This window comes from Pinus tabuliformis, chromosome 9, assembly GCF_031772625.1.
Source record: "Pinus tabuliformis cultivar Carrire ecotype Pingquan chromosome 9, CPIR1, whole genome shotgun sequence".
Lineage (NCBI taxonomy): Eukaryota > Viridiplantae > Streptophyta > Pinopsida > Pinales > Pinaceae > Pinus > Pinus tabuliformis.
Window position 1 is genome coordinate 806,134,005 of NC_142307.1, and position 11,490 is coordinate 806,145,494.

Here is an 11,490-nt window from a genome sequence, read left to right on the forward strand (position 1 = left end):
GATTGAGTATCTGAGATCAGAAAAAGGATAAGTGAGAGAAAAGACTATGCTGAGAGGTTAGGCAGTTCTGGAAGAGCTATGTCTAGTTAAGACCAGATAGCTGATTATACACATAATCTCTAAGATGAGAAAGTTCCCTGGTTTAGGGAAGCACAGGGGGAGAATCTCTGGTATAGAGAGTCTCACGGTTGGGAGGAAATAAGTGCAGGTGTGCAGGTCTGGGTAGACCAAAAGCTGGGATCAACACCCTAGATAAGTAATAATTCTTCCTTAAAGCAATATTTATAGGTAAGTGATAATTGATAATTTCTGAAGTAAAGATTTGAATTCATAGGAATTAAAGGTGTATTTCTTTCTGAGTCATTAATTAATATATTTACTTAATTTCTTTAATTTTGGGTATGGGGTTTCTCGATAGTACCCTAGTTTAATAGACGCATAATAAAACATGGATTCACCTACAATATTTCAATGAGAAATGCAGTAACCATAAAGTAGCGACAAACATCCTTAAAAAGCCCAGAATCGCAAAGTTAGTATTCACAAGTCTTAGTATTGAAAAGTAGTTAAGAGCAATGAAGTTAATTTCTTAAAGTTATAATTTCATCTCAAGGGGAAACTCTCTATGACCATCTTTCTTAAGAGTTAAGTGTGAAAGAACTTTGGTTATCCATTCTTCCATAATAAAGTAAAACCTCCTTAAAGAAAAGATTCTTAGCGTACAGGACTCTGATTGTATAACGCAAGTATTAAACATACAAAACCTCAGTTTCTATTTGAAATTTACACAGAACTATCAAAACGATTCAAACTTTAGCGATTTACGAATCATAGAGTTAAATCAGACAAAACTGAGGTACTAATAAGAGTGGCATGTATCTATGAGGTCATTCCAACACCAGCAAAGGGGTTTTGACTGAGATATATACTTTAACAATGGAAAATAAGTTCAAACATCATAAAACACTCATGTTATGAGCTTATAAGAAATAAAAGCAGAAACTAAGAAATTCTGAGCCATTTCTGGCTCCTCATAGAAGACTTGAATGCGCCATAAATGTCAGAAAACCCCCTATTGTAACATGATTAGTTTTGATAATTTAAATTTGCTGATATAATAGGTTTTAGTAGTTTAGAAATAATAAATGGTCTGCAAGAGTAAATCCACCCTCAAAATGTAAATTTAAGTTTCATTAGCTGGTTGATTTAGTTAATCATGCATTTAAACATGATTAAATGATGTAATAAAATAAATTCAAACATGGTTTACAAACCACTGAGAATGAATTTTTAAAAAATGAAAGAGGTTTTTGTTAATAACATCCTCATATACAAAAACCTCTCTCATTTTTGTAACATCTATTATGGATTGGGAGATTAAAATGCATCTTTGAAGGAATGCTTTCCAGAAATTTCATTTTTTAGTCACCTTTTTGCAGAGGATAGTGTGACTAAACAAAGATGAATATTTGGAAATGGGAAGATTTTTTGGTTCATAAGATTCCAGAATAGAAAAATCCTATCTCACTTTTCACATAGGTGTCAGGGGTTGTTATATACACTCTGATCATGTTTAGCCTATTTTTCTGACTGTGCAATGTCCTATTTAAGCCACCTTTTTGCAGAAACTATTGTAGATAATCAGAAATGATTCTTGATAAATGGAAGGAGGTTTATGTTCCTAAGATTCTAAAGTACATTAAACTACTTCATATTTTACTCAGCTATTATATAATTAGAGATACAAGTACATCTTCACAGCATAATTTTCGGACTGTGTAAATTCATTTTTAGAAAACTTTTTTGCATAAAGTATTGGCAACAGCTGGAGCTAAAGTTTGGGAAACTGAGACAGGTTTATCTCAAGAACATATTCATCTACAATACCCTCTCTCAATTTTTACAGAAATATATGGGATTGAGATATAAAAAGGCATGGCTGGACCCTATTTTGCAGGATTTCAGGAAAAAAATGCTCAAAGACAGTTAGGCCACCTCATCAACTAAGAGTTGCAATTCAATTCGAATTTCTCTTTTTTGTAAAAAGCAATGCATAATGATAGTTCCAAGTAGATAAATTAGTTTTTAATGTCGTATATTTCAGTTCTATTTGCGTAAAACAGTTTAAGATATTTGTAAACAAATCTTGATATTTTTTCAAGATATTTTAGTTTAGAATTTGTATAAATACTTCATCAATTGAAGTAATTGGGGTTGGCTTTTGATGCCAAGACCCTTCACTCTGTAACAAAGCTTCTGTTGTAGTTTTTCTAATGAAAGCCTTACGACTCTAGTTTTGACAGAATTTTGTGCTTCGATTATGTTTTTCCAGTTTTTCATATCTTATTTCTACACATGATAAAAGTGTTTATATGAAGGTCTACAAAATCATTATCTTTAGAAAGTGATTTGTTTATTGGACTGTTTGTTCATCATAACTCCTCTTTAACTGGTGTTGTTTTGTGCTTTCTGACAGCCATTAAAAGAGATTAGCTTATTAGGCTATTTGTCTGAAATAGCTCCTATTAGAATTGGTTTCACTCTGGCCATTCTATTTCCCTTTAAATATGTTTTGTTGGGCTATAGAAATCTTCTACATGCATCCAAATCTTCCTAGTGGTCAAGTAATCAGTTTAGCTACTCAATTATTAGGAATCTCCTTACATTCTTCTGCCAAATTATTATACAAATCAAGTCATTATGTCAAGCTGGAAGCTAACACTTTCAAAAGGAACCCTGTGAGAGAGCCTTTAAATCATGAGTAGGGATTATCATTGATCACCAACCACCCCCAATTAAAACCATAAATCTGGCCATTGTTCTTCAAAGGTTGTTTTTCAGTGACAGGCGAACAACGTTAAACAAAGCCTCGTAACAACTCAGGGAGCCCCCTTTGATTCAAGGGCTAGCTTGAACCTAAAGGCTAGTTGAGTTGGTTTCCTAGCATAGTTTTTGCAGCCAATGGCTGCCTACGGGAAACAGGTATAACATTTGGCACCATTTTTGGGGAGAAAAGTAAAGATCTTTCTCCAGCGAATGATAAATTTTAGATCTATTTCTTGCTGGTGAATAAGGAATAGGCATTTGTATTGGTTGCATTATTTTCACCTCACGACTCCACTTTGTCAGATGGAAATTCCACTGGATTACCGATCCCTCTCTTGTTTTGAAATTTCAACTGCCTTTACTGCTATGCAAGGTTCATTGATACTTGCAATCAGCAGTATGTATTTCCCTCTCAGCCATGGTCAGAAATCTAAAATGTCTACAAAGGATGCAGCTTTTAAATTACACCTGTGAGTATAAGTTTTCCATGGGATTTCATGTTCATATTGTATATATTCTTCAAATTTTCAGCTGTTGGCAACTTGGTTTGTCAATAAATCCACTCCGCACTTGGTTACATTGGAAAGAATATTACATGTAACAAGGTAAATTTTTTCAGTTCAGTTAGATAGAGGTGTGGGATTGATTAGCTACTTTCATATTCAGGGTGCGGTAGATCTACAATTGTTTCAGTTATATTTCAAGATTGCGGTGTTAAGTTTGGTTTGGTTGAGTGTAATGACTTCCAAGGGATTAACTGATTAACTCCATAGCCCGTGAATTAGGCACTCTTGTTCTTATTTCCACTTACATTGTTAGTTGTTTCACTTCAACAATTTTCAAGTTTCAGATTTCAATGTGAAAGAGTATCTGAATTAGTGCAGGCATATGGTTGCATTTTACAGTTGTAGGTTGCAGTGTGCAATAGCATAGTATTCAAATGACAACATTGATCCATGGGGATTGGTTATATTTCTACATAAGATGGAAAATCAGTGGTTGGTGGTTTATGGTATGAAAACATGCCCAGCACTAAAGGCAACTCGTCTACTAGTCCTCTGCATCCCACAGGGGGAAGCAGACCCCATTGGAGCTGATGTTGTAACATGATTAGTTTTGATAATTTAAATTTGCTGATATAGTAGGTTTTAGTAGTTTATAAATAATAAATGGTTCTGCAAGAGTAAATGCACCCTGAAAATGTGAATTTAAGTTTCATTAACTGGTTGATTTAGTTAATCATGCATTTAAACATGATTAAGTGATGTAATAAAGTAAATTCAAACATGGTTTATAAACTACTGAGAACGAATTTTCAAAAACTGAAAGAGTTTTTTGTTGTTAACATCCTCATGTACAAACACCTATCTCTGTTTTGTAACAACTATTATGGATTGGAAGATGCAAATGCATCTTTGAAGGAATGTTTTCCAGAAATTTCCTGTTTTAGTCACCTTTTTGCAGAGGATAGTGTGACTAAACAAAGATGAATATTTGGAAACTGGAAGAGGTTTTGGTTCATAAGATTCCAGAATATAAAAGCCTATATCACTTTTCACACAAGTGTCAGGGGTTGGTATATACACTCTCATCATGTTTAGTCTATTTTTCCAACTGTGTAATGTCCTGTTTAAGCCACCTTTTTTCAAAAACTATTGTGGATAATCATAGATGATTCTTGAGAAAAACTGAAGGAGTTTTGTGTTCCTAAGATGCTAAAGTACAATAAACTACTTCAGATTTTACTCTGCTATTACATAATCATAGATACAAGTACATCTTCACAGCCTATTTTTCGGACTGTGTAAATTCCTTTTTAGACATATTTGTGCAGAAAGTATTGTGAATAGTTGGAGCCAAATTTTGGGAAACTGGGAGAGTTTTATCTCAATAACATATTCATATACAATAAAATCTCTCAATTTTTACATAACTATCTCGTATTGAGATATACAAAGGCATGACTGGACCCTATTTTGTAGGATTTCAGGAGGAAAATGCTCAAAGACAGTTAGGCTACCTCATCAACTAAGAGTTGCAATTCAATTCGAATTTCTCTTTTTTGTAAACAGAAATGCATAATGATAGTGCCAAGTAGATACATTAGTTTTTAATGTCCTATATTTTAGTTCTATTTGTGTAAAACAGTTTAAGATATTTGTAAACAAATCTTGATATTTTTTCAAAATATTTTAGTTTAGAATTTGTATAAATACTTCATCATTTGAAGTAATTGGGGTTGGCTTTTGATGCCAAGACTCTTCACTCTGTAATAAATCTTTTGTTGTATTTTTTCTAATGAAAGCCTTATGGCTATAGTTTTGACAAAATTTTGTGCTTCGAGTATGTTTTTCCAGTTTTTCATATATTATTTCTACACATGATAAAAGTGTCTATAGGAAGGTCTGCAAAATCATTATCTTTAGAAAGAGATTTGTTTATTGGATTGTTTGTTTGTCATAACTCCTCTTTAACTGGTTTTGTTTTGTGCTTTCTGACAGCCATTAAAAGAAATTAGATTATTAGGCTATTTGTCTGAAATAGCTCCTCTTAGAATTGGTTTCACTCTGGCCATTCTGTTTCAAATTTGTTTTGTTGGGCTATATAAATCTTCTACACAGATCCAAATATTTCTAGTGGTCAAGTAATCAGTCTGGCTACTCAATTATTAGGAATCTCCTTACATTCTTTTGCCAAATTCTTATACAAATCAAGTCATTTTGTTAGGCTGAAAGCTGACACTTTCAAAAGGAACCCTGTGAGAGAGCCTTGAAATCATGAGTATGGATTATCATTAATCGTCAACCACCCCCAATTAAAACCATAATTTTGCCATTGTGCTTCAAAGGCTGTTGTTTAGTGACAAGTGAACAGCGTTAAACAAAGCCTCGTAACAACTGAGGGAGCCCCCTCTGGTTCAAGGGTCATATTGAACCTAAAGTCTAGTTGAGTTGGTTTCCTGGCATAGTTTTTGCAACCAAGGACTGCCTACAGGAAACAAGTACAACACCACCAAACCCTCGCCATAAATTAATATAAACTTTTAAATGAAAAGAAAATACTTCAACCCTTTAGAGGTTCAACTCACCACTGTAAACCCACACCAAAAAGCAGAAGATTCAATTATAGAATTGGACATCTAGCTCGCACCATGTTATAACAGAAGGATAAAAATGTTAAAACTAGTCACACAAAATATACATTCCTCTTCCGAGGTTTTCCATAACACTGCTTGTATGAAAATAGAAAACCAAGAAATCTATCCAGAAACGTTATTATGTGGTCGAAACACTTACTTCACATACTATTTAAACCTTTTACGTATGTCTGAGTTAACTAATTTACAATAGACCAGAAGCTAAACAGAGGGTATGAAAGCCCCATAAGCCGAAGGATTTTCCTTAGGAAATCGATACCAAGTCTCTATACTTATTTCCGCCTCTGTGGCCATGAAGTCATGCCAAGTTAAGAATAGTGAAGGATAAATACTCAAAACATAAGGGTTTCCTTATCCAGAAAGACCAAGCTGGAAGGAGGGTTTCCACCATGGTACCCTCTGTAAGCCTCGACACCTGAAAAGACAACAAATAAGCTAAGATTAGTTTTCTTAAGAACTCATCGAAACTAAAAACAACTATTAGTAATATAACAAAGCACAAATAAACGACTAAGGCTTACCATCATGAAGCAGATAAAGGAAAAACCCTGGTATAGTGGTTCAAAGGCCTGTCATAGAATAACCTATGGTAGGAGATAAATATACTCCATAAGCAGCCTGACTCCGAGAGGCAGAGCCAAGGAAGTGACCAGTACCTATTCCGGGAGAAACAACCAGAAGAATCAGAAACATTTGCTCTAGGTCAGAGTAGAGCTGAAGACCAGTGAGGTATTGGAATGGCGCAATGCTGGGCAGGAGTAAAACCACCGAAAGTTGAATGACTAAAGCCACAAGTACCGATTGAACCTTCAGATCAACCAACGTCGTCGATGAGGTAATTGAATCCCAAGGAAAATACAGCTGCAGTTTATTTCATAGCGGATCCGATCGCCAGGATGGCCAGGTCTTTATTAAATCATACACAGATGGCAGGATTATGTGAACAGCGACAGATAAATAATAAACACGCAGTACTATCTTCATAAATTATGACCATAATGATCTTTATCTTGCATACATGTATTCCCTCAGGGTTTATTAACCCATCAATTGTAATGTTCAAATTTGACTACACATATATGTTTTAAAACAATGAAATTATATTCGGTCATTTGTATTGTTAATATATAGTTCACTGCCATGTCAAATTATCAATGTATAAATTATTACTAAGGTATTTGAAGTAATAGTAAAAAAAAAAATTATTGTTATATGGATGTGTTACATTTCCGAGAAAAAAATACAAAATAAAAAATAAAATAAAAAATTACATTTTTTTTGAGAATATGTTTTTTCATTATTTATTTCTTTATATTTCTTTATTTTTATTTTTTTAGTTTTTTAATTCTTATCATGTTAATTCTTTTTTGTTATTTTTTTTGTATGTTTGATTTCTTGTCCTTTTTATATATTTGATTTATTGTTTCTTATGTTTTTTTAATATATATTTTTATTTAGGTTTTGTTATTTTTTTAACTTTTTTTTTTGTTTTTTTTCATTGTTTTAATTTTTATTTTTATTTTTAGTTTTAGTTTTATGTTTTCATTATTCTTTTAAAATTTTAATGTTTTTCGAAGTCATAAAAAAATCCCTTGTGCCATTATTTCAAACTGTTGAAAATTTATCCTCGAAAAAAAAAATGTTATTCTGGCATGAGCACTTTTCTTTTTTAGCACTGTTTTTCATGTTTTTTTTTGGGTTTTTTTATATTGTTTTTTGTTAATCCATAAGTGGAGGATGCAATGGTATTAACAATAAACTCCATGCTTATGGATCTTACGGAGACTGTAGATTTTAGGTGTTATCTCAACTGTTAGGAAGAGCTTGTTTTTTATTTTTTCATCAAGATTGGAGTGTTGGGTTGCTTTCTTGACCTCTTTAAAGGCTTTCGATATAGGTTTTTTTATCTAACCTTATGTAGCTAACATCATTTTTTCAATGTAGTTGTCCTTGTTATAGATTACAATGGCAAGTCCCTTGTCTGTTTTGAGTATTACAACATTTTCATTATTCCTTATTTTTTCATCAAGATTGGAGTGTTGGACTGCTTTCTTGACCTCTTTAAAGACTTTCGATATAGGTTTTTTTTATCTAACCTTGTGTAGCTAACATCATTTTTTCAATGTAGTTGTCCTTGTTAAAGATTACAATGGCAACTCCCTTGTCTGTTTTGAGTATTACAATGTTATCATTATTCCTTAATTTGTTTAGAGCTGATATTTCATTTTCGGACAAATTATTTCTTGGTAGTTTAGCTGTTCTTAGTAGTAATGTACAATCATATCTTATAACTTCTTTTTCATCCTCATTCTTAAAGTATTATATGTTGTCCTCAATACAACAAATAATGCTTTCTTAGGGGGCAATGGAAAAATTAAGCCCTTTAATGAGAATACTAATTTCATTATTATTCAAAGAATAACTTGATAGGTTGACAACTTTCTTGTTCCCATTGCTTAAATTACTCTTAGCACCATGATCGTTGCTCCTATCATTAATATACTTATTGACTTCAATGAAACCATTCCCTAAATTTGAATTATTACCAATCAAATTGAAGGGGCCTTATATACTTTCCATATCATTATTTATAATGGAGTTGCACTTGTCATTGTTCAAAGTGTTTTTATTGTTGTTTTTCCAATGGTAATAGCAGTAGTTATCTTTATAAGAGCCTGACAACGATTCCATGATGTGGATTATGGAAAGGTGGGAAGTCGTTATTATGGGTGAAAGAGATGTCATTAATATTAATAGAGCAATAATCAGGTTTTATGTCAAAGTTATTCGAATTATGACGAGGGCTTGGGGAATTATCATTATGGTTCACAATTAATTCGTTGCGTGATATGTCGTTAAAATCCAAAGGGTCGGATTCAGGTTTACGCTATTATGACGAGGGTCATTCGAATCTACACAAGGGATTGGAGAAGAGTTTTTCATGCTATTGTTATAACTGTTGAAAGCCACGCTAATTAACTCATTGTCGCTGCCAGAATTTGAGCTGAAGCTAGAGATAATCCCAGAATCATTGTTAACTGAAGAATTTGATATGAAGTTTAAAGAGTTAGGGATTAATCATGTGTATTAATATTAAAAAATTGATTAATATCAAAATTAATGATTAATATTATAAATAGTAGAAAAAAATAAATATTAAAAGATTGATATAGTTAATTAAAATCAATTATTTAGAATTACTTAGTATATTAGAGGTAATTAATTAATGTATTAGAGGTAATTAATGAGATAAGAAAGGCCTTTAACTAGAGTGCACCTTTTTTCTTTTGTTTCAATGTTATTTTGAGCTTGTCTGAGTTTACTTGACATTGTAACATTAATCAAATATTATCATATTAACTTCACATAGAGGCTAAGGAGACCTAGTCTTAGGACCATCCCATCTTGTTGTATACATGATTATATTTATTGTAAAAAAAGGTTTCACCCTTAAAATACATTCCTTCATTTTCTTATTATCACTTTTAAGATATTTGATTCATAGCAATAAATTTGCAAATTTACTTACATTAAATTTAAACAAAAATATGTTGTAATCATTAAGATATTAATGAGACAAGAAAGGCCTTTCACTCTGACAAGAAAGGCCTTTAAGTAGAGTGAAGCCTCTTTCTTTGTTGTCAATGTTTTTTTAGCTTGTCTTAATTCACTCAACATTGTAAGAGTATCCAAATATTTGCATATTAACTTTTCTTTGTTGTCAATGTTTTTTTAGCTTGTCTTAATTCACTCAACATTGTAAGAGTATCCAAATATTTGCATATTAACTTTATATTAGCTTGTATATTTTTTCATGGTTCTCTATGTATATAATGTTAATATTCATCTAATGTAGTGACGAGACGTCATTGTAGTTATCAAGGAAGATGTCCATGAATCCCACCAACAAAAAGCCTCATGTGTTTGAATAGTCGTAATTCCTTTCAACCTACTCACACATCACTTCTTTCATCTAAATCTAATGAACTAGTGAAGAGACGTGATTGTAGTTATCATGGAAGGTGTCCATGAATCCCACCAACATAAAGCCTCATGTGTTTAAACTAGTGTTATATGAGTGACACGTGTTTAAATAGTCATAACCGTTTGATTAATGGATGATTTTTTAATTGGAAAATTAAAATATTTTTAAAATAGATATTAAAAATATTATAATTAATTTTTTATTTTTAAAATTTATTCAGTTTAATTATATTTTATATATAATTAATAAAAATCCATAATATATAATAACAGTTGTGATATATATAATCAGTTAACTACAAGATCCTATATTTCATTTCAGTGCAATGATACATGGGACTAAAATATTTGTAAACATACTAGAGCTATCTAGTAATCCAGTTACGAAGTCATTTATGTTACAAAATGGAGTTGGTTCATATGGTTAAAGAAGGATGATTGAGCTTTTTTGATATAAAGAAAGATGATTGAGCTTTTATGATATCAAGTTTATATATTATGAACAGGAACATTCATTCATTCCTTTAGTTCCATTGCCCTGATTCCAATTATTATTAAGGAATTTTTTTAATTTTTTTGCATTTTTTACCAAATAATTATTTTTTTAATTGTTAGTTTGATTGGGATATTATTCAGGTTAGATAGATTTAATTGATTGTTTTATTGGAATTAGAACTCATCAAGTTATCTAATAGATTGTGTAATTGAAATTAGTAACTCAAATTTTATAAGAAAATAAGTTTAATAAATTTGATAATAGATAATTTCATTTTGTTAAAATGGACTGCTAATGAATTTTGGAATAAGCTTGTTTTAAAAATGAATCTAGATTTTAATAGGTATGAATCAGTTCCAAGCAAAATCACAAATGGAGATATTTTGAATAGATAATTTTTTAATATATTTTTTTATTCAGTATAGATTTTATTGAAGAATGTAACTAGTGTTGGTCTTCACAATTATATTTAAAATGTATTTGTTAAAATAAATAAAGAAATAATTTTAAAAAAAATATTATTATTATATTGACTTATTAAAGCATCAGTTTCATGCTTGGATATATTGTTTTTAGGTCAAATTCTCCATTGAAGACTTATAGGGTTTATGTCAAGTGTTCTTGTCTATGTCATATTGTAAAGAACCATTCTTGAGATTTATTTTTCAAGAAAGAAAAGATATTTTATTGTGAAATAGGTCAATTAGGCCTCCTCCACCAAGTCAGCCTCAAACTAGACAAGTCGGCCTAAACTGGGCAGTAGAATCATTATATAAAAGCAGCAACTTGACCTCATTTTTCACTCACTCACAACAAGTTCGATCTGCAATTTATGGGCTAATGAAAAGTGAAATTTTCAAGAGAAGAAGAGGAAAAAGGATAGCGAAGAAGAAGGATGTATGTCACAAGCATAAGAAGTCAAAATTCTCTCTCTTTCTCTCAAACATGTGAAGCTATGAAAGGGGGCGAAATTCTACAGTTGATGAGAAGACTGAAATTCTGAAGTTGTTAGTGAAGCTGGGATCGA